This window comes from Vanellus vanellus (assembly GCF_965231255.1).
Source record: "Vanellus vanellus genome assembly, chromosome: 3".
NCBI classification, from domain to species: Eukaryota; Metazoa; Chordata; class Aves; order Charadriiformes; family Charadriidae; genus Vanellus; species Vanellus vanellus.
The window spans coordinates 29,646,376-29,674,330 of record NC_138907.1 but is presented as its reverse complement, the minus strand read 5'-3'; the positions used below and the strand labels follow the sequence as shown (position 1 = coordinate 29,674,330).

The 27,955-nt window shown below is 41.9% G+C and overlaps 1 long non-coding RNA gene across 2 annotated transcripts in view; it reads left to right on the top strand.

Moving 5' to 3' along the window:
• LOC309670724 overlaps positions 1-27,955 on the top strand; it is a 35,188-nt gene that overhangs the window by 2,821 nt on the left and 4,412 nt on the right. Inside the window, exon 1 of one of the 2 annotated variants that reach the window (XR_014269034.1) lies at positions 17,836-17,964. The exons of the other annotated variant lie outside the window; for it this stretch is intronic. This is a non-coding gene — a long non-coding RNA (uncharacterized lncRNA). Of the gene's footprint in view, positions 1-17,835; positions 17,965-27,955 lie in introns of those variants that run through there. 2 annotated transcript variants of the gene reach the window in all.

The following is a 27,955-nucleotide window of genomic DNA, read 5'->3' as shown; positions in this document are numbered from 1 at the left end:
AATGCCATAAAGGAATGCTCAGAGCTCTTGGACGCAGGCCCGACGATACCTGACTTCTCAAACGTTGCATGGCCTGATCCACAAGGCTTAAGTCAGGAAATGCTTTTAAAACCCTCATTTGCTATATGGTAAGTGAATACAGAGAATTATTAGTTAATACTGTTTAAGGTGCAGTGCTCTACCACTGTAGAAGACAGAAAAGAAAGAACAGGCTAAAATCCGGTTAAAATTGCCGGAGTCTGGCAAAATGTAGTTACCAAATTTAAAACCACCTGGGGGATATCGATCTCATTCTTGAAAAATGTACACAGGGATTTTTAACTTTTTCAAAATTAAACATCTTTTAGGTCTCCTTGTGTGCAACTTAACCCGAAGCTGGCTCTTTCTACGGTACAGTGTGTCCTCTGAAGCTCGTGTTTGGACGTTGCTTCAGCAATGACTCAGAGTTCCAGCTATTGTTTCACTAACACCAGTTCCTGCCATGCTGGGGGTTTCCCCTCTCGTCTCTTTCCCAAATTATCAGCCAGACCAACCCTCTTCTGTTCATAAAACCTGACGGGAGGCCCCGGATTGGGCTAAGATGGCTACAGTGTACTATTTGTGCAATTCTAGCATTGCGGCTACCCTGCAGAGGAATAATGGTTATTTATTTTCATATCTGACACGGGAACCCAAATGCTTTGAGGCATCAATGAGAGGAACAGTCATTGCGATACAGTGCGGGCGGCAGCGCTTTGTCAAAGACTGCGCTTTGGTAGAAGTAACCTACTGTAATCAGCCTATCTTGCAGTTCTGTGTGGCTTCTCTGCAGAAGAGTCACACTGTCATTTCTGTAGTTCACTTGGGAGGAAAAAGAGGCAGATAGGCTTAAAAATGTTAAGAATTACCGGTGTACAAAGATCCACGCAAAGCACGGGGAAGACCTTTTGCTATTTAAACGGAAATATGGACAGATAGAGAGAGACAATGTATCCTGGAAACAAGATGTCAAGTGGATTGCTCTACTGCAGCTCTAAATTTGGACTGGATGGGACTGGGTAGAGCTGAGGGTATCAACCTTGTATGGCCTGAACAAGGGACATGGAAAATGGAGCAGTGAACACGTGATGTACAGGCTAAGACAACATTTTAAATGTGTCCATGCCACTGCAGCCAGCCACCTGGGCTGGAACCCCTTATCGTTTGGTCTAACAGTAAGACATGCCTTTCACAAAACTGAACTATTTATGGCAGTTCTCATCTGTGGAACACACATGCCACTGTGATAGGACTGCTAACGCGAACTTCTCTGATACACTGCATCTCGTCAAGGCTAATGAGAATAGCCATTACATGTGCTCAGAAGTGTCCTTGACTTATGGCAATACCCATGTCTCATATGGTTGCAGTCTTCCTTGCGTGTGGATGTTTCCAGAAGATTTTTTGAAGGTTTTTTTTTTAGCTTCTTATGGAAACACAGAAGAAATTGTTGATCTGCCTTATGTATGGGGTTTTCTCTTAATTAACAATTTCCCATATTCATGTTAACCCTACCTTTTTTTTCTTCACAATTGTTTACAGTCAAATTATTTAATCATCTGAAAATATGGATTATAATCTCTTTTGAGAAGAAGCTACATGCCCTTTACCGCTCTGAAAAGCACAGGGCACTCTAAGTGTCATACAATATCGGTACTCATCTTAAATCGCATCTTTTTCCTATGTCCTTAACCTTGCACCTCAACAGCAGTCTAAATTGAATTCATTCACTGTTTAGTATCGTCCTCAGCGATGGGCTAAAAGGTGGAAGAGCAGGTCTCCTAGTCAGCCTGAAGAATTGCTTGGTATTTTGCTTCATTTGTGATGCTTCAGCCTGAGACATACAGATTTCCATTTCAAGTACCTTTGTGGGCACTGCTGGTAAATTCTGGCAGTAATAAATATGATTATTCTGCTTGAGTCTTAAACTTCCCATAGGCTTTTTTTGATTTTGTGCTGCTTACAGCGCTTGGACTCTCAATATAACAGAGAACAATGCTTTATTAAAACAAGCTGCTGTATAAAATGTGTGCTTACTCAGCTGGAAGCTACTTGGCCATTTCTGCTGCTGCTCTCAAGTTCCAGAGCTGCAGATGGAGTTGGGTTAATGTAACATAACTTTCCCAAGAGCCTGCAATAGGATTTGACGTGTTTTCTGCTACATATCCTCATCTTCCGAAGTAACCTGAAGACAAATGGGATCTGTTTATTTGCTACTTCTCTGAGACAGTGTATTTGGCTGTCGTAGTAGTGTCTGCTTTATATTTTGGGTAAACCTGTGTCCCTAAGGAGGTGGTTAACTAAGACCAGAGAATACCCTATGTGCAAAAAGAGTCAATGGCGCACTTCAGCACGCAACATGACAGGGAAAAAAGTCAACAGAAAAAACTGAAAAATCTTGTGAGAGATGGCGTCTGTGCCTGATCTTTGGTTCAATGTCTTCCCCTCCTTCTCTGGGCATGTGGCATTCAGTTACGAGTACAGAATCACAGAAAACCTGAACAACAATAACAGCAGTGTGGAAATCAACCCATGTACCCACACTTACTGAGTGGTTCCAGAAGATGTGGGAAATTCTATTGATGGAAAAGCTGATTCATACAATTCTCCCTACCCTAAAAGTACGACAAACAAAACCATTCCTGTACACAAGTCTATTTGGAGTCTGCTGATTATGCCAGGTGCTAACAAACAATACTCTTGACCGTATTTTTATCAGGAAAACAAAATGCAGTATCTGAGAATAAAGCTTATGAAAAACAAATTCCACAACGCACCGTGCTGTGAGTAGATCAGCCTTTAACAGGGAGGATTGACAACCGTTACCCTCCCTTTTCATTACTCCTTGAAGACAGACTGAAACAGTAGTGGATGTGCGGCTTGGTGAACTGCTAGATCTGTACTGTTACTCAGGCTGTGATGCCAACAGTTCCAGTCCTTACTGACCAGGCACGCACCTGGAGATGCCTGTGCAACGTGCCTCATGTCCTGTGCTGTGGTCTGTGAAAGAAAGGAGAGCACTGTGAAAATTATTGCGATCCAGCACAGAGCACCCAAGCCAAAGCTCATAGGTACTAAAAGGTTGATTCCTACTGACCTCAATGGATCCTGAAAACATGGCAATTTTTTTTTTTTTTTAAATAGATATCTATTTCTGCTGACCTAGCTTTTTGGAAAAAGGGCAACTGCATTCACAGAGAGATGTTGTGATTCAGTACCTCGCACATTTAGAAATAAGGTAGCACAGGAAAGTGACTTTTTTCAGTGCCTACAGCTTGTATGAAACAAAATAGATTATTAGCATTACCACTTGGGACAAGATGAAGCCATTTCAAACACATACAAAACTTATAGATGAAAATACAGAAGTAGTGTAGAGACTTCAGCTTAATATTGCTTCATTCAACAGTCCAAACTAAATTTTTACATTACAGCTAAAAATATCAATGAATGCATCCCTAATTCCCCATGTTGCCTGCGTATCTGCCTGGTGTCTTTTATGGTAGCTGCTGTAAGACCACTCAACCAGTTATTCCTCAGGAACACCATAACCTCCTCCCACCTGCTGTTCATGTCCCAACCCATTTGGCTACAGGGCTAGGTAAGGGAAGGGAATGGTCTTGCACTACATATGGTTACGTGACACAGTACAGTGTGTTAGAAATAAATGAACTGGTTTGCTGCGGGTTGAAGTTAACTAGGGGTCTTTGTTTAACTCTGACAGAATCCACACTGGGACTTCAGTTGCATGTTCTCCATAGTTGAAGGGAGCAGGTGACAGAACCAGCCCAAAGTAGCAGTCTCTCTCCCAAATCAATATTGGATTAAAGTAAATGAATTTGAGAGAAATAATTTTAAAAGCAGAAACTGCAGGAAAAGATTCCAGGCGACATTGTGTCCATAGAAATATGAGGACAAGTTTGCTCTTCTCTTTGCATGAACATTGATCAACAAGCTACTTTCTTTAATCAGCAACAGCCATAGTGATGAGGTGAGGGTCTTATTTTTTTGACTGCATTTCTTTAATGAGAGAAACCCTTAGCACTATTACAAGTGTTGAAAGGTGTCAGTAACAGCAACATCAAGAGGGATGGAAGCCAGCACCATTGTGCATTTTTTGGTAATGTGGGGAGCAGATGTAACTTTCAACTTTTTAGAAATTATTTTAGACACCATATTAATAATAATTAAAAAATAGTGAAAACCTTAGTAGTCAATGAGATAAAAATACAGCTGTGGGTGACACGGTTTGGTCTGGATTACAGAAGGAAGTTGAAGAGTGCAGCTTCAACTGCAGGGTCTAATAGGCTGTGAAAGAACAAAATGTGAAAGATATGCGCAAGCAACACGTGACAAATTCCTTTGAGAAAGTTATTACTCCTCCTCTTTTCCATTTCATTTGGAATTGAGAGTCAAACAGCCTATTCTGTTGTGTTCACATTTGCTAACTCTTTACACTTCCTAGTTAATTACTTTCTATAGTTTAAGGAAACAAAACCCCAAAGACATTGTTTTAAAAGCTTACATTTGCCATGCTAAAGAACTCACAAAGTTCACGCTCATTTCTACCTTTCAGTCCAAAATAGAATCTTTCAGAGATTTGAAGAAAAAAGAGCAAACACCGAAATAGACTTTAAAATGCTGCTCATGCTGAGACAACATCAGATAGGAAATGAAAGTTTAACAGTTCAAATAGGGAATATTTCTTCAGCTTCTGGGGCAAGAAAGAGTTGCTCAGGAAGCGTGGCGTTTTGCCAGAGCAGGGAGCCTCCAGGAACTGAAACAGAACAGGGCTGGTGACCCTTCACTGCCTTAGACCAGCTGTTGGAGAGAAGGCAAGCGCTGGTGTGTGCACTGCTACGTGAACGAGAACAAACAAGAGTACATGGAAATTGTCACATCAGCATTAGGCTGGGAATGTGTATCTTTGCTGGTGGGAATGTGATGTTTTCAGTGTTTTTTCCCCCCATGATGTTCCTTTATAGGCTATATCCACAGTGATACTCTTCTTCCTTCCACCCTCCTCCCCCCTGCCCCCTTCCCGAATTCTACCTATATTTGTGCATTTTCCTGCAAAATACTGTGTCATTCTTATGTGGTCACAGAGAGTGAATATGGCAGTTGATGGGATCTTTCCTTTAAAATTACTTAAGAAGCTTAAAGGCATGCTCTGGGGAGTTGGTTTCTCCCTGTCCACCCTAACTAATGGAGAACTTAGACTAAGGAAGAATCAGAAATGGTAGTTGCAGTGATTCGGGGACCCTAATACTATTCAGCCAGACAGGGTGACTTCTTGTTCCTGACTGGATCTGCTCTGTAAAGAGACGTGAACTGAGTGATAGGGACCAAGTGCATAGTGATTCGGCTGGCTAATTGTTGGATACCTTCTCTCTGTACTGGCTGAGTTGGAGGGAAGGCATTTGGGCTATCCCTGCCTGTGCTACACACAGTCCGGGTGCTTCAGGGAGCCTATGAAGCAATGTATTGGCTTGCTAGGCTGCCCAGAACCATCCTGGGATGTTTGCTGCCTTCCTGAACACCATTCAATGCACTTTTGCCTCTGGATTGCTGGGCCAACCGAAAAAAAAAAAAAAAAATGTAGCTAAGAGGAAGGGGAGCCTTAAGCTGTGCATGCTGTGATATTGCAGACAGATTCACAGGGCACTTGATGATGGGGATATTTCAGTTGGAGTGAAAAAGGAAGAGCCAAATGTTCAGTGGAGGACACGCACTTGTTTAATTTGCACAGTGCTGACACACAGTGGAGGGCTCCGCAGTCCCTTTCTGAAATTCATTCTAGTCACCAATAGGAAAAGAAAGCAGCATTTTGAGTAGAGAGGAGGCACTCAGCAGCCTTAGAAGGAGCAACAGCTGTTGAGCCAAGTACAGAGAGGGGTAACCAGAAAATCCTGAAAGCTGAGGTCAAACAGATGAGAACGGAGCAAAGAAGCAAGAGGAGATAAACAAAAGGATGCAGCCCAATGGGCTGCGTTGAATGCAGTTCTCTCTCAATCCCAAGTGACCTGGGTTTGGTGCTAGAATGGGAAGTTTTCCTAAAACATTATTAGCCCTGAATGGGTGTCTGATTACATTTTCTTAATTTTCACTGAGGTACGTTCATTTATACCACTGAGGGATCCTGTTTTCAACATACTTTTGCATCTAGAAAGTTATAACTATCCATACTGCTATATAATTATCTTTTAGGAGGAGAAGGAGCAAATCCACTACAAGTAATTGTTAAGCACTTCTTATCCGTATTGCCTGGATAAGAATTACAGAGCATGGCCTTTTTTTTTGAGATTCTTCTCACCTGTATGGGCACGATGCTGCTAGCTTAAATGGATTTCCTTCTGTTTTGAAATAATTCGTGTGAGAGGATACTCCCAATGTTCTTGTCCAAATTGATAGTGCTACGTCCTACCCAACGAGTCACGAGCATTCGCTGTATTCTTCAGAGATATGTATTTGCAATTAGTCATCCATACGAGGGGACTGTTTAAGACAAGCCTTTCCCCCAAAGCAGTTAATTCTTCAAAATGAAAATAATCAGATAATGAGTTCATTTCCGATTTCACGTTTAATGCCAAACATTTTTGGGTAAACAAGATATGCTGGCAGAGCTCTGCTCTCATTGTATGTTTTTTATTAACCGGGAAACAGACAGTTGATTCTTATCCTCTCTATCAGCTCAAATAAATTACACATATGTTAGAATGAGAGACTTGTGCAAACTGGCTGGCTGGTTTTAATGTGGGAGCCCATCAGCTGGTCTGCGTAAACTGCACCCAGGCCCTGCTAGCCAGAAGACAAAACCACCAAAGACCCAGCTTGCGAATCTCCCACTCGAAGGAAACTTTTACCCCAGTAACTTGTGTTTCTGCAGCATGAAAATAAGTAAGGCAGCAAAGAGTCCATCTCTGGCAAATTAACCAAATCAGACAGGCCCAGTATCTGAGCTGCTGTGCTGGTTCCGCTGCCAGCCCCTCGGTAGGGCGAGGGAGCCCCTGAACGGCATGGGTGCTGCTGCATGCCTCCGTGCCACTCATGAGCCAGCGCAGCCTTCAGTTGTTTGCGATGCACAGGATGGCAGATACTGCGAGGTATCTTGGGGCTGTGTTTTAAAGATGTTGTGGAGGGAGGTGAGAATATAGTAAAGCATGGAACCAATTAAAGTGTTAAATGCTGTTTTCCCTCCCTGGAGCTCAGCTTTGGTCAGTGGACTTGCTGTGGTTTTACAGACCTGACGAGGAGAACAGAATCCGGCCCTGAGTCTGGGGCCCCTAAAGCTTTCAAAATCAGTACTTCTTTCCAGGCAGGAGAAGTTGAGAAGAGAAAAACTGAGAAGATTTATTTGGACATTTGGTATTTATGACATACACTATGTGAAACGCATTTAAAGAAGATTATTCTTAAGATGTCCCAAATTTTATCGAGAGGTCAAAGGATTCACGATAATTTTTAATTTTGAACATTGTAGATTAAAATTCAGATTGATGTCTAACGTCGCTGGTACAAATAATACTCTTCCTATCTACGTACAATGAAGTCCAACACGTCATGAAGAGACCAGTCATTCATAAACAAAGCAAAGCTGTCTGCCCTGTTGATCCTTTATGTTGGCTTAGTGCTTAGGTTGATGGTGCTAGCTCCTGTCCAAACTGAAAAGGTAAAAACAATCTCTGCACTAAAGAGCTCACAGTCTAAACATACACCAAAGAGTCAGGAGATGGAGACAGGCAAGAGGAGGGAGTACAAATGCAGTGATATTGATCAGCACAGCCTAAGTGCAGCAGTAATCGTACTGCAGTTAAGGTTTTAAAAGGGTATCGCAGGAAAGGAGCATTTGAAAGGAAGATTTGAAAGAGAGCAATGTGGTTATTTTTATAGATGTTTATATATTTTTTAAAAAGAGCGAGAAGCAGTGTCAGAGAAAACGCTTTGTCTGAACCCAGGCTGCATTTTTAGGAAGTCATAATTGACCCTGGAAGCCTCAGATTCAGATGTTGAAGAAAGAAAAAAAAGGTTCAGTAGAGTTTATTATGTCGATCATTTTTTCTGATGTACAAAATAACATCCATGACAATGGAGGATGTAACAGAGCTATATAGGTGCAGCTGGAGGACGACTTTGGCTCCCCAAGCTCTAGACACGTCCTGGCTCTGACAACTTCACTTTTTAGCTTCTGAGGACCTGTTGAACAGAAGTTGCCTGCCCTTTCGCAGGGGAGTGGGACAGTGGCGGTCTGGTGTCCACAAAATAAACCCAATCAACATTGTGGTATCTGGGAAAAACAATATTTGCAGCATGGGCTCCAGACAGGAGAATCCTGGGGTATTAGTAACGTGTGACTGGAGGCAGTCTCAGCAGTACAGCTCTTGCTGTCAGGAGAATAAAGGAGTGCCGTGAGAGAACTGCTCCTTTCCAATCCTCTCCTTAGAGGGGGAAAAGTGCAAATATTTTTCTTTCTGCTGTCATTCTGAGGATGAAGCCGCCATTTGGATTTTCCTAACCCAGTGTTTAACTTTCAGATGACAGAAATATAACAGTTCACAAGGACCTGGTCTCAGCCCTCACACATACGCTAGTTAACGCTTTCATGGCCGAGTTGAGCGCTAAATAAATCTAGGCTGCTTAAATAAGAATTTGGCAAATTACAACCACCCCCTTCAAAAAAGAAAAAAACAACAAATAAAGATACGTATCTCTCCTCTTTCCTTCTTCAAGACCTTCTCAGATCGTTTTGTTTTCTTTTTCGGTAAAATCCTGATGTGGAAAGCTATTGTCTGGAGGCTGTATTTGCATAACAGCAAGTAGGCTGAACCTGCATTGTCCAGTATTGAGGAAAAAATAACCTTTGGAGAAAAGGAAGGCAATTTGCCCTGTTGTGAGTCATCAGGAGCTGTTACGCTGAAGGAAGGAGACTGTCTTGAGGAAAAAATTGCTGGCGTAAGTCTACTGCAGGGGAGAAGCAGTGTTGTGCTGTGGGTATGGTTTCACTAGGAGAACAGTTAACAAGTTGAGTATGTGCTCTGCTTTTCTGTTCCCAGAAGGCGATAGTCCCGGGTAGATTGATAGCGACAGTTGTTTGTTGCAATGCTTCAAGGTTGCTTCAGCCACTTCAAGCCATATGCCTAGTGTTTGGGTTTAAAAAAGTTTGAATTTGGTTAGATGTCTACCAGGTTTCCATGCAAGAAATGATAGGCTCTAGGCTCAATATATCTTTAACCAAAAGGTGCCTTCTGCCTCCTCCGCTGAAATTTCTGGTTCACACTTCTTGTTTCAGGACTTGTTTTCTATTCTATTTGTCTCCATTTACAGCAACTTTCATACTATGGGGTTTTGCAGCGAAAAAAGAAACCTGTGATGAGGGAACATTCAGAAAAACAGCTTCTCTGCAGGGTCCTTTAAGGAACTCCACTGCAAGAAAGCAAAAAAGTTACACATGACTGGGGTGATATTTTTGTAACGGGTCTTAATGCTTTACCGTTCAGGTTTGCCAGCCCCTTCAGCTGTGAACATGTATGTGGTACTAGCACCCCATTTCATCAGATAGGAAGGTCACCGCATGGTATAACCTTTCATTGACTTCTACGATCAAACCAGGACAACGCTCCAGTCACTCTAGGATATATGTATGGCATTTTGAGTAGGAATACCCCATATAGACTAGTCCCCTGCCCACTATGAGGTCAGCCACAGAGCGAACCTCTCCCTGGACTCCACTGAGAGGGCCCCCACCTCCAGGAGAAATGGCTCAGGACCAGCGTTGTGACCTCCAACTCAAACGTGAAACACTGGTTTGTCCTTCAAGTGTGAGGCCAATAAGCACTCTTTACCACATAGAGACTCTCTCGAATGTATTTCCAAGTATGGCAGGGTGCAGTGGCAGGCACATAATAGGACTTTTGGCATGTATTATACTGTGCTCAACAACTCCACTCTCTGATCCAAACATGCCCACCAAAAATAACTTCAGTGAACAGCTTTTATTTTAATTATTCCAGTGTGGGACTCATGAAGTTTTGCCAACAATCTGGTTTGTAAAGCTTTTTGTATCTAAGCACAGAAACCCATAGTGTGTAGTTAATCCCCCACTGGGATTCTCCTGATCCAGTCACAGGTCTATTCTGCAACCTCATCTTTCTTTACCTATCACTTGTTCTTAATGTTGTTCACCCCATTGACTCCTTGAAATCTCGCCCTTTCTTGGCTCCTGTGACTGCTCTTTCCCAGCTTCCCCCCCTAATTTTCTGTTTTCTCTTTCAGCTCCACGTTTAGTGGTTGTTGTTGGTTATTTGGTGGTTCCCCAGGAGTTCTGATCTCTGCAGGGCTCTCAGTGAGATCTGTATGTGGGCTCTCTTCTCCTCCCTTTACACTCTCTGTGCAGCCTACCACAGGGTATAATAACCGAACAATTGCGCTTTTGCCAACGACTTGCAAATCTGTGTTTTCCTGTATGATCTGTTTCCTTTTGTTACTGAGTTTCTGTTTTCTTCCTCTCCTGTCCCCCTCTCCCAATCTCCTTCTCTTCCTCCCTGTGTCATAAATCATAGAGCAAACATAAGACAAGGGATGTCCCTGTGGTTTGGTGGGATGAGCTGCTGGGTTCTGCAGAATACTTCCAACCTGAATGGGTTGACTATGGTCATTCCTCTCTATTCTCTATGTTGGACTATTTATTTAACCCTTTGTTCATCAAACTCAAATCTGCTTTGTGGGAAAGCACATGTAATTTGGGACACGGCAATGGTGCAGTATTTAAGGCAGTACTTAGAATCATAGAATTGCTGAGGTTGGAAGGGACCTTTAAGATCATCAAGTCCAACCATTAACCTACCCTGACAAAACCACTTCTAAACCATGTCCCTAAGTACCATATCTACCCTTTTTTTAAACACCTCCAGGGATGGCGAATCCACCACCTCCCTGGGCAGCCTATTCCAATGTTTAATAACCCTTTCAGTGAAAAATTGTTTCCTAATATCCAATCTAAACCTCCCCTGACATAACTTGGACCCATTTCCTATTGTCTTATCACTTGTCACCAGGGAGAAGAGGTCAGCCCCTGCCTCTCTACAGCCTCCTTTCAGGTAGTTGTAGGGGGTGATAAGATCTCCCCTCAGCCTCCTCTTCTCCAGGCGAAACAGCGCCGGTTCCCTCAGTCGTTCCTCATAAGCCTTGTCCTCCAGACCCTTCACCAGCTTTGTAGCCCTTCTCTGGACACGCTCCAACACCTCTATGTCCTTCTTGTAGTGAGGGGCCCAAAACTGAACGCAGTACTCAAGGTGGAGCCTCACCAGTGCCGAGTACAAGGGGATGATCACTTCCCTAGTCCTGCTCACCACGCTTTTCCTGATATCGGCTAGGATGCTGCTGGCCTTCTTGGCTGCCTGGGCACACTGCTGGCTTATGCTCAGCCGGCTGTCCACCAACACTCCCAGGTCCTTCTCTGCCAGGCAGCTTTCAAGCCACTCCACCCCAATCCTGTAGCGCTGCATGGGGTTGTTGTGACCCAAGTGCAGGACCCGGCACTTGGCCTTGTTGAACCTCATACCATTGGCCTTGGCCCATCGGTCCAGCCTGTCCAGATCCCTCTGCAGAGCCATCCTACCCTCAAGCAGATCAACATGCCCGCCTAGCTTAGTGTCATCTGCAAACTTACTGAGGGTGCATTCGATCCCCTCATCCAGATCATTGATAAAGATATTAAAGAGAACGGGCTTTGTAAATAGCCTCAGACAGTGAACAGATTGTCTCCTTAAGAAGAAATATGAAAGACAAAACTAAAAAAGAGTCGATATGATGTTCAGTTTAGGTTAGGTTCGTTTCCTTAGTTCCTTTCCTAAACATGCTAAAAGAAACAGCTTTAGAAGGAAAAGGAGGAACTTTCCAGAGCAGGATAACCTATAGCCTGATAGTTTTTAGCACAAGTGTGGATAATACAGGTTTGGATCCCTTCATGTCTATAGGGAACTGAGCCCAAGTCTCCTGCAGGCTGAGGGAGTGTGAGGCTATTGCGTAAAACAGGCCTGGCAGCAATAGCACCCGCTTTTCTTACTGTTTTGGTGGAAGAGGGTGGAGATCCCTGCCTTGAGACAGGTGACTGAATGCCAAAGAGGCTTAAGGTAATTCCAATATCCTCCGCATTTCCTAATGGCTAATTTGGGCAGCTCCTGCTCAGTCCTCTTTGGAATGTCTATATTCTCCACTTCCCAAAGCTCGGGATACCGGCACGCAAGTGCACTCCTAGCAGTCAGAAGCTGCAGTTTTCAGCCTTGTGGGGCCGAAACACTGCTTGTGTCCAGAACAAAACATTTATCTATATTTATGTAAAAGTTCATCTCTACAGCGTCTTGTGCTTGGTTACCTTGATAAGTGCTACTAATAATAACAATACGGACAAGATGACATTTATATGCAGCATTCTTAAAACTTTTGCATGCCATCTGTTACAACATCTATAACACAGTGCTTAAATTTATGAAGCAAACCCAGGGGATTATCTTTGCACCAGCTAAGGACAGACAAGACATATAGTTTTGTGAGAATCCCTTTGCATTTAACATATTTTCAAACTACTGCTTACTAGCATGCTACTCTGTGCTTGACTAAACCCGAAATGCAGTATCTAATACTGGTATTTTCATTTCGTCACATGTTTGCTGCTGGTTCTGCTGCCTTAAGTTTCTGTGCATAGGCAGTGGGGAGCACACAATGGGGGATTTTCAAAGGTCTGGAGGTCCTTCAGTGTCAAATTACTTTTGAAATTCTACTTTAGCATTTCCATAAGGCCCCCAAATATTCTTGGCAATTTATAATAGTCCTTGTCCCAAAGCATTTAAAATACATTTCAGATGTGCTGAGAATAATAAAGCGAAAAACAGAGAGAAAAAAAGGAATGAAATAATCCAGGATATAGTTAGAGGATCAGTGATGATTCAGGTATTCAGTATTTTACTTTTAAGGCTTGGATGGAAGGACACTTCACTTTTAATTATTTTTTATTGACTCACTGATTGTGACAGGGTAAGAAATGTTTCTGGAAGTCAGATTTGAACTAGAGGAGGGTTTTGCATTAAATCTGAATGGTTTTTAGAGACAGAGTTGCAAACGCTAGACTTCATTATCTAGTACAAATACTGGGAAAAAATGGTTCATTGATGTCCTCAGTTTCTTTTTTCCAAATTGACTGGTGCATTTTCCCATCTGTGATTAAAAATATAGATAACCAAGAAATTTTTGCCTTATGGTAAGTGCGAAGAAAACTGGGCAAAAAGCTTTGCTTTGTAGTAAGCAGAGGGATGCTGCAATATTGGAGCAAGTATCAGCCAGCAGCTGGGTTTAAAAAAATAATCTGAAATAATGAAAGAGCTTCTACTTTAAAAATTTTAAACTTTTAAAAAACAACAACTTCAGATCATGCAGATTTGGTGCCTGCTCACTGGAAAGTCACCAGATCTCACTTGTTTTGCTTGGGCCTCACTCAAACATAACTGGCCTGAAGCTAGTAAGCAAGCCAGCAAACGTCCTGGCTTGTAAAGAAATCTGATCCAACTCTGTAAACTGAACCCAGCCTAAGAGCGGTGGTGAGGGGAACATATGGAAAATTAATGACAGATAATAGAATGGTGGGACAGCCTTAAATAAAAAAAGATTGTTATTAAGTTTATGCAACAATTCCAACTAATGGTCTTTTGGCTGGAGGGTGTTTTGAGTTAAGAAAGTTACAGAGTAGTTGGGCGTTGCTTTTGACTTTGCCAGCACCTAAGCTGTAGAAATGGCTGCTGTGTTGCTCTTGCCCCTTCACAGCCTGAAATTCCCCTTTGCATGTTCTTAATTGATACCTGTGGCAGAATTGCTTTATAAGCTGGTTCAGCTGCAACAGCACTTTGGGAAGCACAGAAATTCTGGTCCCACCTGTTTAAATAAATGGGAGCCTCAGGAAGAGGAGTGGATTGGAATTTGCTTGGGCTCAAACTGGGTATAACAGCAAAAGCCAGGCTGGGAACTACAAGCCTGGCCAAGCACTAGGAGAAGAAGAAGAAGGAGGAGGAGAAGGAGGTGGTGGAGGTGGAGGTAAGGGCGGTGTGTGTGTTTTCTTTTTCCCTCTGTGGACCTCCAGGCATTTTGCAAAGATAAGCTGCTCGTGGCATGATGTCACGGATGGGGAAACAGTCCCAGGGAGCTCATAGCCGCACAGCCCCTCTCTAGTGGAAGGAGTGGGTTTCACAATGGAAAAGAAAGAATCATTTTGAGGAAAGTGTATGTCTTTCTGAAATACTCAAATACTTATTTGGCTGATGGCCTGGGATGCTCATCTGGGGTAGACTTTGAAATGCGACACCATACAGTAGTTACTTTGTACCACGAGAAAAGTGATCTTTTTCCTCTTATTCCTCCGCTTTTGTTTTATCGAAGACTGGCTAAAATACTAATATTCTTCCTGCCTGGACCCCAAAATATCTCTCACTCCTCCTGTGTTGTTTCTGAAGAATCACCTCTTCACAGTGGAGGAGCATCAAGCTGCCTTTATTGCTGAATAACTCAGTTGTCTTCATTTCTTGTCACCATGTCCCGTCCCCTGCATCTTTAACAGACCACGCGGTGCAGGGGTGGCCCAGCTGATTCCATGTGGTAAGCTGGTGCCCGTCATGCAGAAGAAGGGTTCCTGTGCATTTGAGGAAAAACAGCAAGGGCTGTCCAGAGGGAGAATGGCAGGTGGTGGTCTCCATCTCTTTATTGCTAAATGACATAGTAGGGCTGCTGGATTATTGTCTTTGTCTCCCGGTGAGTAACCTAGCAGGAAGAGCACAGCTTATGCTTTTGTGACTGTAGCCTCTCTGCAGGAGGAAACTTGTTCATGTTGTTTAGTCTTAAGTTTGTCTCTCCTCCTTTCTTTCATAATCTGAAATGAGGACTGTATGCTGTGATCCTTGCAAAACCGTTCCCATTTCCAGGGAATATATGATAACAGTAGCTCAGCATTTAATGAATCCCCCATTCCTTGCTTACACTTGCAGTATGTGATATTGCACACCCTGTTATCGGGTAAAAAGCAAGTGTCAACTGAAACAGAGTGGCAGCAAGAAGTGTTTCATACATGGCTGTGATAGAAGAGCAGACCCTCACCCTGCTGAAGAGTAGCAGTATTAGCAAACATATTTCTGGCTGCATCCATCCTGCTGTACATGAGCAAATGTTGAGGTTGATTCGCCCGCTTGGAGCCCCTTTAGAGCCAAAAGCTGGACAATTCACCTGGTTGTTTAGGTTTGGATTTTTTTTTTTTTTTAAAGCTTGTTTTGCTATTCAAAATATTTTTCTTTTTTCTTCCTGAACCTGTTGCCTCTCTGTCGACACAGTGACTTAGGGTCCTTCCCGGAAGAGCCTTGGGGAGGCTCTGGAGAGGACCAGGCTCACCCCAGACTTCTGAAGAGCAGGTGCTGGAGGTCTCTGATGTCAGCTCTAAGCTTCTCTTCCTGGCTGCTTGGCTGAGAGAAGAAATGGACTTTCCAGTAAAAGCTTTTAAGGTCCCTGTCTGCTTCTTTATTGTAGTTTAAAGAAATAAATTGGGGTTAGAGTGTCAACAAACTGGTGACTATAGCTTACATTAAATAGATGATCATATTGGATCATCATAAGGATTCGTACTAAGCATTTAAACTGATGCATATAAAACTAAAAAAAAAAAACCAAAACGCTGAGTTGTATAGGAAGAAAATGCACATGTAACACAAAAACATATAAATACACATCATATATACAGATACATAGTGGTAGTAGTAGTACCAGTAGTGCAGCAGAAAGCCTTAACTATGTGCGGGGCGTGGGGGTGATTTAGTAGGCAGCCTTTTTTCCTGAGAAGCAACTTTTGAACCACTTCACATGGCTCAAAGGCTGGGAATCAGTATCAGTGGGGAAGAAAAGAAATAAGAAATGTTTAGAAATACCAATGTTTCCAAACATAAATATTTCTATTTCTGGTTTGATAAATCTGTTTAAAACCTTTCAGGTTCCTGTGGAGGGATAAAACAGCCTAAAGGTAACACTTATGATGTAAAAGAGTGTTTTCTGTGACCTTGGCAAACCTATGAACTGACCAAGAGAGGTGACGGCTCCAGAGTTCACAGTGCTTTTTCTAATGTCTAGAAGATTCAATACATTTGAAATATAACGAAAAAATTTCCTGCAGGGCAGGGGAGATGTCCTCCTGACAAGAAGGAGCTGTATTCTTTTCTCATCACCTCATAAACAGCGGGGTTCTGACTGAGGAAGTTAGGTAATGCTTGCCATATACAGAACTCAAAGGGGGTATTACTTTCATTGTATAACCCTTTGAGATCTGAGGCAGTATTGTTTAACAAAGCATATTGTTTTTCCCTCTTGCTCTTACCGAGCTTTGATGCTGATTTTAGAACCTGACAGCTGTGTTTAGACTTGTTTTACATCTCTCATACGGGGGGGGGGGGGGGGGGGGGAGAGAGATTATATAGATGTTTGGGGCAGCAGGCAACACAAACTGTGTGGAGGGGATGGGGGAGGGGGTAATAGAGGCAAGGTTTGCCTTGGGAAATTGTAAGAGAGGTCTACAATGGTGAACTTATAGCCATTCTCCTTTTGGGAGACTCCTTAGACTCCTTAGAGCTGAATGGGATGCTGGTCCTTTATCTCCTACCTAGGAGAACTGGAGAACTGTGCGCCTCGGAAAGGGCCTCACTGCCACCTAACGCTGTTGTAGAAAGGTGTGAAGGCTGTCTGAGCACCATGGTCCAGAAGGGTTCCTATCTTTGCTTTGGACTGTGATACAGAAGACCTTAAGAGACACACAGGACTGCTTGACCTTCCCTATAGTGCTCTTCATTGTGACAGGGTTTAGGTATGAGCATTTTGGGTGGCAAAATAATTAGGGTGAAACAATATCTATTATGAATAGACTCTGAAAAAAAGTCAGAACTTGTTACAGCTATTATAATAAATGAAAATAAACATTTTATCATTACTTTGAAATCCCTAACATCAAACTAAAGTTAATTCTTGTAGAATATTGACCTGCTAACCTGTGTAACTTCATCCTTTACGGCATAAAGAGAGGTGTAAAGAGTCCATATTTGTTCAATAGCTGAATTTTTCAGATGGCCTGTCTTTGAATAATTATGGATACCGTGTTCAATATCTGAAAACTCTGATGTTCTACCATCTCTACAGATACCTGAGGAGAATGTCTTGAATAAGTCAGTGGGACTGCACATGTGGAACCAGGGATTGGGGCCAAAATAGGAAAAGAAAAGAAATCAAGGGACATTCAAAACTAATAAAATAGAAGTCAGGCACGATCCAGTTCAAAGTCTGAAGAGCTCTTTTCTCTTTGCTGTTCTATCTAATGATAGAAGACCCAAGAATATTCATTCTTCTCAACTTTTGTAAGACACCATGCAAACTAGAGCTCTTAATGAATTGTGTGTCACAATATTGTTTGTTTGTGTTTGGTTTTCCTTTGGAAATATTACATTTCCATGGTGTTTGATTAAGTCATAGCCCTCTCAGGAGAGGTCTCCTGAGTTTCAGCAATGTTATATTTAAAGGAAGATGCAAAACATCAGGTCCCTTTAGGTGTTTCTCTCTATGCTGTTTATGTACATTCTTGTTTCCAAGCTGGAGTGAATCTTATGAGCACAGAGCCTTTGTAGCAACTTCTCTGTAGGAACGCCATCTCCTCAGACCATGAGCATGTCTGTTCTGTAAATACTCTTCCCCCACTCTGATATGGGATGTCTTCACCTTTGTTTTCTCACCTTCTTTTCAGAATTTGTTTGCTTTTGGCAGCTGAGGGATGGAGCACGATGAGCAATCCTTGCCACTCATTGCACACACTTTGAATTCATTTTTAACTGGGTATCAGAAGCAATGATAACAGAATGGCTGCCGCTATTAACCATTTCACATTGGGTAAGTTTAGCAGGAATGTAAAATCAGTATACTTCTAAGCCTATATAATATTCTCTGTCACTGGTTGGTAGCATTTGTGTCCTCTATAAATGGAAGTTAGCAGTTCATAAGCCTTATTTGAGAACTCAGCACAGAACCTACATTTATTCTCATAGAACAAAACATACTACAGGATTGTCACTTCTAACCTCAGAGGTCATACAAATATCCCCATGGCTTAGCCCCCAAGTTTGGGTGATCTTAGAGAGGAAAAATCTAAAAGTTCTTCAAGTATTTTGCAATAATTTAGAGCCAGACCGAAATTTCATCGCTCGTAGTGTTCTTCAGTTCCAAACCACTGTGTCTGGTAGAAATGTCTGGAATGTGGAGTATTGTATTTAAAAACAAAGCAAGACAATCCTTAATAGCCACTCTGTCATTTAGCTAAACAAAATCCCTACCCACACCATTCTGTAAGAGGGTAGTGGTGAGGATGGGAGAAATGGCGGAGGGGAAAAAAAAAAAAAAAAAAAAGTAGTAAAACTCTGTATATAGTGACCAGAATCAATCACTTTGAGGTTTGGAACAAAGATGAAAATATAAATTAAACAAAAATTCCTTTATCCCCTAAAACACTTAAAATGCTAGTTACAGAATTCAGAGGGTCCAGTGTTTAGTTCCAAGGAAAACTGTATGAAAGGCCAGGAAGCCACTTCTGCTTGGTTACCCTTACACTAAGGATCAAAGCAGAAAGGTATCTCATTTCCATGTATAACTTTGAAGTATTTTATACAGAAAGTCAGAAAATGGATCTTAAGAGTAGTTCTTACTGGGCTGCCTTGCATCAGCGGAATGAATAAGAAAGCTATAATGGGTCTTTGCTGGAAGATGTACCAGTAATATATCGTACAGCAAACTACTTTATCTGTCTCTTGTAACTATTGGTTTGTAAAGCCCAAGAAAGAGTGGGACAGGTTTTTTATTGCCTCGGGATCTTTTTTTTTTTCCCCTCTGCTCTCATAAACCTTCCATATGCTTCTATGTCCATGTCTTGTTTTCAATTTTAGTGAAGGTTTTTATTTGGAGTCTCTTAGAATTCTAATTTATTGCAGCTTCTTTTTATAAAATTGAGAGGGGAGGAGGGAAGTATTGAGATAGCATATGCAAGGCAGTCCCAAGGAACGCATTTGTGAATTTAAAGCATCGGTCAGTTTATCAGTCCTTACTTCAGTTATTGGCAACTATTTTTCCTCACAGTCTAACCTACGCTTGGGTGTTCTCGCTGTGTGTATAGAAAGACTAAGTGACTATCTAAGGATAATAATATACACGCATTTTTCAGGGGTACGGAATTCAAGTTCTGAACTTTAAAACTCTTAAATAGGCCATACCGATGCATAATGTGTATACTGAGAGATGGCGAGGAGAACCTGCCCTCTTAATGTGCCACATCTAGCACTACTTCGTAATAACTTCTCATGCATTTTTGTGTGTTACGATACTTGAATTCTACTTAAATCAGTAACAGGAATGTCAGATTATTGGGTAGCTGCCGGTTTCACCACCATATAGGAGTGCACCTCTAACACAGGGAAGGGCATAGTCTTTCCTCTTGTAGGGTGGAAGCCACAGCAGAAAGTCCTAAGATGCCAATTGAGTGTACCAAAATAAACCTCAAGAGAGGTCTGAGGAACATCCAAGAACACAGTGAACCCCCAGATCTACCTGCCTTTTGTGCACATGGACTCCTGCATACAAAGGGATGTCAGGGGACAGCCTAGCTGGATATTCCCAATGGGGAACAGATCACCAAGAGTGCTTGAATGTACGTGGGCTCATGCATCCCTTGATTTGCGTTTTTACATTTACTCTTTCCTTGGAGAGCAAAACTAGTGTACAAACTCATATCCCTCTGCTTAAACAATAGCCTCCTTTCAGTCAGCAAACTGTCTTCATCCACAGTACAGTGAGGGGAAATTGGGTAGAAGAGCCTCCCCTCTATATGGTGTGCTCTTATAGCAGCCAGTTCTCACTGGCGTGTTGGGGACTGACTTCCATCAGTGCATGCCATTTGTTGAATATTCATAAGAAATAATCTCCAGGATAGCAGTGGTACATCCCTCTGGAAGTCACAGCTGACCCTTTCCTTGGCCAGGAGCAGAGGGTTTGCCTCTGAGGCAACAGGAAGACTTCCAGCTTTACCTCCTCCTGCTCTGTTCAGAATTGGATCAGAGACCAAACTGGACCAGAAAATCTTGTTCTAGAGCAAGATTTCTCCATAAGGGAACAAAGTGTATTTCCTGCCAGCATAGTTATTTTTCTTCGCCCTTCTCCAGTGTTAAGTTGACCAGCCTAAATGAAAACCTCGTACTTCATATAGAGAAGAATTGGGGTGCTGATATGTTACCATGGGTCAAAGTTACTGTGAAATTTCAAGTTGTCCCTGCCTTCAGGAGAATGAGCACATCTGTTTCAGCAAGGAACTACGTCACTTTTCTATAACTACATGATGCACTGAAATTACCTATAAAAACAACTGTCCAGAGTTAACGGTATATTGCAGCAGCACAATAGATACCTATATAGAAGGTATCATCAGACAAAATGAGTAGTTTAAGGATTTTGTGCAAATGACATGTATACTTTTGCGTGTGTTGTATTTTTGACAGACGTGTAAACATATATGTACACACACATGCAGGTGTTCTCTGAATATATTCTTCTTTGTGAACCACTTCCCACTCTGTACACTTTATTGTATATGTTAAGATATGTCAGTAATACAACAGTCGTGTTGTTTAAATGTTTGGAGAGAAGACCCTCCTGGGAAAAGTTCATAGGGGTGGGCCAACCTAAGCACCAAAAGAGAAATCCAAGTCCTGTAGCACATTTGAAATCCACTCTTTCAGAGGCTGTAAAGAAACATGAGAGAAGCTCTGCTGGTGAGAAACTGCTGGGCACTGAACTTCCCCCCTCCCCCCCCTGCAAAGAAGACATAGAATAGGCCTTTAACTGCCTTTTTTCCATAATAGCTACTTAACCCTGTTCACTAACATTAAGGAAAAAAAGAAAATTCCAAGCAAAATTCCTATTCAGAGTCAAAAATATAAATTAAAACAAAGTGCGCAACGCACACCCTTTTCTTTCCTTCCTATTTTGTTTGGTGTTTTCTAGCTCTGCTTTTCGGACAGCTGAATGGGGGCTGGGAAAGTGTTTACAATATTTTCACATGATTGAGATGGCAGAGTTCTTGCACTCCGTGAAAGGCCTTCTGTTTTCAGATGGCATTGAAAGTTTACCGTCTTTCCAGACAAAAGGAAGAGAGCCCGTTGCCAGCGGATGAGTAATGGGCATGGCCTCCGCACAATACCTCCTATCCAGTCCTAAATCTACATGGTGTTCTTAGGCTTCCCAGCTTCTCCAAAGCAACCTTTGTCTCTGCTCTGGGAGACCAAAACTGCTCGTTGGGCGAGTGGGGATGTAGCCAAGAGGGGAAGGCTCGGTGACAACAGTTGCTCAGTGCTGACTGCCCAGTATCTGCCTTCTTACTATGCTACTATAATAGTTGGAAACCCATCAACAATTGGGCATCTTCTATACAAATATGTTGCTGACCATCTGTATAGTTTTCAGTTCCAGAAGATTCCAGTAACTCACTAAGTTTTAATACTTTTTTTTTTTCTTCTTTTTCTTGTTAATCTGATGGGCTGCCCTGAGATAAGTGATTAAAGCAAAAGCCTGCCATAATTGCTTCGGAGCTAAAACTGCACAGAAGTTGCCAATTCCTTTATTTGTTTTCTTACAAGCAACTTGAAGCCGGCATTTTCCACTGTTAATAATTTTTAGGTTCTATTAAGTCTTTTTTTTTTGTCAGAAAAAATACTTTGGTGGAAATGATTGTTAACATAGCCTTTCAAAATATTAGAATAGACTATTCTAAAGTTTTTCCAGAGAATTTGTGCACTTGTTGGCGTTATAGAGACCAGTAGGTAATTTTTTTCTTGCTTCTCTTATAAAATTTCCTAGAGCTTGTATGTTTGCAATTTATTTACATGCATATATGTAAATGTAGACTATATATGTGTGGAGCTTGTGTGTGTGTGAGCATGTCTTTCTGTCTACCTGTCTAAAAGAACTTGCATTTCACTTTCACGTACTTTAGAGCGCACTAAGAAAAGCTTAAAAGCTTTCTAAGAATTAACTAAGCGTTCATTAGCTACGCTTAATTTTGACTGTGTGCTCAGCTAAGAATTGTCAGTATTAAGTTCTTATTCTTTCATGCTAATTTGATGTATAGATGCTAATTTATTGTTGTCAGGAAAATAGAAGCGAAGACGTAAGAGATGCTGGATTTCTTAAGGGTTGGTTGTAGCTGGTATCAGCAATTTACTGATTAACCTCTAGTAACCTGTAGTGCTGACAGTCCTGGGTATACAAGCAATGCATTAAGGTTATTAGCAAAACTATTTTCTAAATTACCTGAGTAGAGCTTTCAAGGTAACTAATTCTATTATTTGGACTTTTTTTTCTCTCTTTTTTTTGAGGAGTTAACTGTTTAAAATAGCTTTAAAATAATCTGGCTTCATTTCCTCTGCTGAAAGAGCAAGTCGGCTGAAACGGGACTTTTTGCTGAAAGGGAGGAAAAAGAAAAGAGGTAGTTTTTCTTTTAAAGAGCATAACCGTACACATTCCACTGTGGTGCCTTTAAAGGGGACTTCCCTGTTTTAAATGCCCTCGAGCACAGAAATACCAACACCTCTTAATTGTTTAATACATTACAGCCTAAAACATTTACAGAAGTGCTTTCCAAGTATTTCACTGTTCCAGGTGCTTGGTCCTGCGCCTCCTAAAATAATAGGCTATTTCCCTTCAGTTTTCATGTGCTTGGTGCCACAACGAGACATTTGCTCTGTATCAAGGGAAGGGGAAGTGAGGGAAGTAAGTGGGACTGCCTGACATCGGTGCTTGCACTTGCGGCGTACGCATACCTCTGTGTCTTGCGTCACACAGCTTGAAAAGAATGAGAAAATAACGTGGCTTGTGCTCGGACTGTAAGATCCAAGGAGAAAAATATCATATTGTTAAGCATTTGAATGTCACTCTGCACAAAGACCCCCTATCACTGCGTCCTCTGAGTGGCATCACAAAAAGAATAATAATTCTAGTAATCAACAGTGCTGAACGTACACCAGTCCACAACACAGCCGTCTTGCAGCCGTCTTAAAGCCATGCTCCAAACTATATTCATTCTTGCGTGGAGGTGGCGTGAAGCCGAAGTCTGATGTATGTCTCATGAAGCCATGCTTCAGACCGAGGCAAAAAATTTATTCTGAAAAAAACATGACACCTTATTTTGATTCAGTGGGGGCAAAGTAAGATACAACCGTTTGCTTGGCCTATGCTTAACTAATTTACTTTTCAACTTGTTTAGCCAAAATGAATTAAGACTTTCCCTGCTCCAGAAATAAATCCCTTAATATAGAGCACTTAGGGCTCCCTAGGCTTCCGCGAGACTCTACCCTGACCTGACAGGGTCTGAGCTACTCTGTCAATCTCATTGTTGTGTCGTACCTCTGCTAAGAGTCTCGGGTGACTCCTGCTTGCAAGCTGTGCAGTTCAGATATATCCACAGGCCACAAGCATGGGTAACCTGAACACGCTATGATTCAGTGCGTGGACACTGAGTGAAACGGGGAGGTCAAAGGGACTTTGTCTGGAAATACCTGTTCAAAAATTCTCCCTTCTCTTTCTTGAAAATCCTCCCCACCGTGCAAAGGCAAGCAAACGTAGATCGTTTAAAGAGTTGGGGTTTCAAGACCTTCTTGCTGTAAGGGAGCAGCAGCCAGAGACAGTTGCCAGTAAGGAGCCGGAGGGAGGGTGGCTCCGGCTGGCCCGTGGAAGCAGATAATGCAAAGTTAAACAATTCTGTGAGAGTGGAGGACTGAGTCTTTGCGTGGCTGCAGTTTCAATCATGCACTTCCCAGCTAAGTTGCCTGGCGTCCCTTTGAACCCACGTCTCCCATGTGACAGAGCAGCGATCTGGCTGCTGAGCCACTAGACTAATATTGTTCTTTTAATCTCACAAAAATGTGTTATAAAAGAGTTTGATTCACATGAGAAATTAAGTATAAGATCTGTCCTCATAAAGACATTATACCATGAATGCTCTCTTTCTGCTGGTTGCAAGAATAGGTGGCTCAAGGGTGAAAGGGTAGCATTTACATTTAAATACACCTATTGGAATCACACAAACAGAAGGCTAAAACTACTGCACCCTCTCTGAATGCTTTTAGAGTTTGCTGCTTTTTTACACAGCAGCATCTTTCTTTTTTTTTTTTTTTTTTTTTTACATAATCAAAAATGGGAAACGAGATCCTTAAGACCTCATAAAATAAAACAAAGAAGGTCTTTGTGCCAGCGGGATAAATGGATGAACATTTTCGAACTAATTATTTTACTTTTCATCTGGCTGGATGTGCTGCTCAGGAGGTGAAAATCACATACAAACCTGAGCTTTTTCTGCTGTTACACTAACTGGTAGTGCTGGCTGGCTGGGTGGGATGCTGTTTACATTTCCCAGAGAAAGTGAAATGCATTTTTTTTTTTTTTTTTTGTGTCTGCCAAACCCAGATTTACTCTGTGATAAAGCAGAAAGCCAGAAAGCTCCTTACCACCTGGAGAAAACAGAAACTGAAAGATGGTGGAAAGAGCCCTTGGTGCCAGGGTGGCCTGGCAGCCAGGGTGCAAGCTCAGTGGAACACTTCAAATGCACCCACTTGACCCAGGCCAGGGCTTCTTCCCTTTCCTTTCTGCCACCTTCCTCCCCTCCGCGCAGCGACAGAGGCTTACAGGCTGGAGCTGCAAAAACTCACATTTTTTAATGGCTCTTTTATCATGATTTTCCACCACCCAAACAAGAGCCAAAACCAAACAGCATAAATAAATGCCTTAAAATTACAATGTAGCTGGAAATCAGAAGCTGCATTCTGAACAATTTTTGCACACGCTCCCCAATTTGTATTAAATTACCACATAATGTATAGCTAATAACACTAATCATTAAATATGTTCCAGATGCCTCTCGGTAGTGAAGATCTTAAAATCCAGATCTGGATGTGGCAGATCTGGATAGTGGTGAATTCAAGGCTTTTTTTGCAAACTTAATGAGGTGATATAGACTTTAGAAACTCTTCTAAGTGGAGTGAAAGGATCAGATCTTCAAAGTGCATGCAAAGAAAGAAGTCTGTATCTCCAAGTTTAGTAGCCCTCTATGGCTCTTTTTTTAAGAGTATATCTAATTGTATGTTGTTTGAGTTTTTAATAGTTTTGGCCTTTACAAGATTGTGCGGCTGTATAAAACAAAACGATGTGTCCCTTCGTCTTCCTAGTGTCTTCCTAGCTTTTACGTTATGAGAAATGCTGAGTAATTCTCTCCTGTATACTTTCTTCATTATTTTTCATAATTTTATGTCAACTACTCATCAGTCATCTTCTTTCCAAACCGAGGAATCCTCTGTGACCTAAACTCTCCACATAGAGAAGATTTTCTACACGTCAAATAAATCTTGTTGCACCCCGTTGCAGCTCTCCTCCTTCTGCTGTGCCCTTGTGGAGGTGAGGGGATCCAGAGGTGTGCTCAGTATTCATCGTGAATGTATAAATGGCAGAATGACATCCTCTGCGTTGTTCTCCCTTCCTTTCCAAAGGACTCCTGACATCCTGTGTGCTATCTGACTGCTACTGAGCGTTAGCATGTTTTCATGGAGTTTAAAGGTCCACTGTAAAGAGGAGTTATTCTCCTGGCCCATGGATACACAGGGCCACATGACGTGAATTCAGAGGACTTAATGTCCTCTGTAGAGCAGTTTAGACAACCTAAATTGCATACCTGTGTGTTTTGATCTTACTATGCAACGAAGGAACCTCAGTGATGCTGAGGGACAAGTCTCTTCCAGCCAGCCAACGGTCAATATTATGCACCTCAGCCCACTGAGAATTCAGGTAAAAATTATCTTCTGAGTAACAAAACATCAAGTAAAGCCCATTTTTAAAAAGTAGAGGGGGTGTTAGATGTTCTGAGGTTTTGGTTCCTGGCCTCAGCTTCCTGTTTTCAGTACATAAAATATAAAGTTATCCCAAGAGCAAGGACCAGAATCCTATAACTATCTACTGCCACTATCTGACAGGTAATCATCTCTCTTGTTTCCCTGGTGCACACTTAAGCGTTTCTGGGGGAATGTTGTGGGAACTTCCAGGTCAAAGCCTGTAGTTGCTTTTGGGTTCTCCTATCATTAGACTGTGTGGGCAGAAGATAGTCCAAGTTGCTGTTTGAGGTTAGCATCAGACACCTCCATTCCGATTCAGGCAATGTTATTGGATACGGGCCAGGAAGTTTATGCTAGAAGTTTAGTATAATTAAGTTATATCTGGTATAGCTCAACTACAATCAAATACTCATTTCCAAGCTTGGGGCTCTCATTTCACACTCTGAATGAATAAAATATAGCCTGCCCAAACAGAGGTTGTGAGACAAGTGCAAGCTCTACTTAGAGGTTAACAACCTGATTTCTCTCTCATACCAGTTTTACGGTCATTTAGATCCATTGACTTTAGTGGAATGAGTCCTGATTTACAGCGTTGCTTCAGAGCAGTTTTAAAGCTGTGTTATACAATAGCAGTGCTGGTGCCAGCTCTTTGGGATTCAAGAGCGTTTGCATTGTGCACGCCACAGTACTATCGGTTCTGAGGCCCTAAAGAAAATGTTTGTTAATTTTTGATCCACAGAGAACAGATTTTCAAGAAATTATTTAGGTTTATCATTTGTTGCCTTACTTTTATGATTTAATATCAGTTACGGTGTTTTGTTTTTTTTTTTCAGTGATTTGTCATTTACCAAGGTAATCCTGGGGTTTCAAATCAAATATGTAGGTTAGAGGTTTACAGAGTCCATATTTGTATGTATTTTTGGTTGGAACAGACACCTTCAACCTGAAATTCAATCTCAAAAATGCTGTCAAATTTAAAAACAAAAAACCCACCAACATAACAGAGAGAATGAGTTATTTTAGAAACCACTTGGAAATTAGTTTACCTCCTGTCACCTCTCCCAAGTGTGATTTTAAGTTTGCACACAATAGAATACTGTTTCTTCAGAGTTTGACATGCGCCACCATAGGAGGTCTTCTGTGCTAATTCTTACCTCATATTGACTTCCTAGCAGGTACGGGAATACATCTGAGTGAATGCATCTAAGCAAGGAACAAGGATCTGTGTTCTTAGCTTGACTCCTGTTGACACAAAATATTTTTACTGTGGGAAAGCTAAGCAACCTGAACATGATAAACTTGCAATCCACTTCACTGCTAGGTAGATACAGCTATGCCTGCTGGACCTCTCCTTTAGGAACTTCAGCTCATGTGCGCTGAAGATATGGAAAAGCACGTGTGCTTTTGATGTCTCTCTGATGTATCTCTTAAACTGCTAGAGCTCACCTTTCACAGTCCTTAGCAGCTGGTTTGTCACTGGGCAGCTGTAGAAGGTTCTTATCTTCTTTGTGAGCCAGCCCTTATCTTCTTATCCAGCACAATGGGTATGTTCTTTGGAGAAGAGATCAGCTAGCTCTCTCCCTTCTCTTTCCCCATAAAATGGTCTGAAGCGGTGAAAAGGATTTGTTTCCTGAGACATGTCATTGTTTCTCAGTTCCCAGCAGCAGAAACTTTAAACTAATGATCTTTCCAGAACATGTAGGCCAGCTGAGCCCAAGACTTATGTTCATGTTATAAAGATTTGGTATCGTGTTATGGGTATTTCTAGCAGGGACAAAGTTTTGCCACATCATATTAAGAGTAATAATAAAAAAACCCCATACCTCCTTGTCTCCCTAAAAAACAACCTCCACCATGGTTATTTATCCGATAGATCTTGGGGCCTTCAAGGCCTTTATAGATGTCAGGGCTAGCGCACAAGAGATTTTGCTGAAGGAACCAGGTGGCTGTAGTGCTACCTCACTACG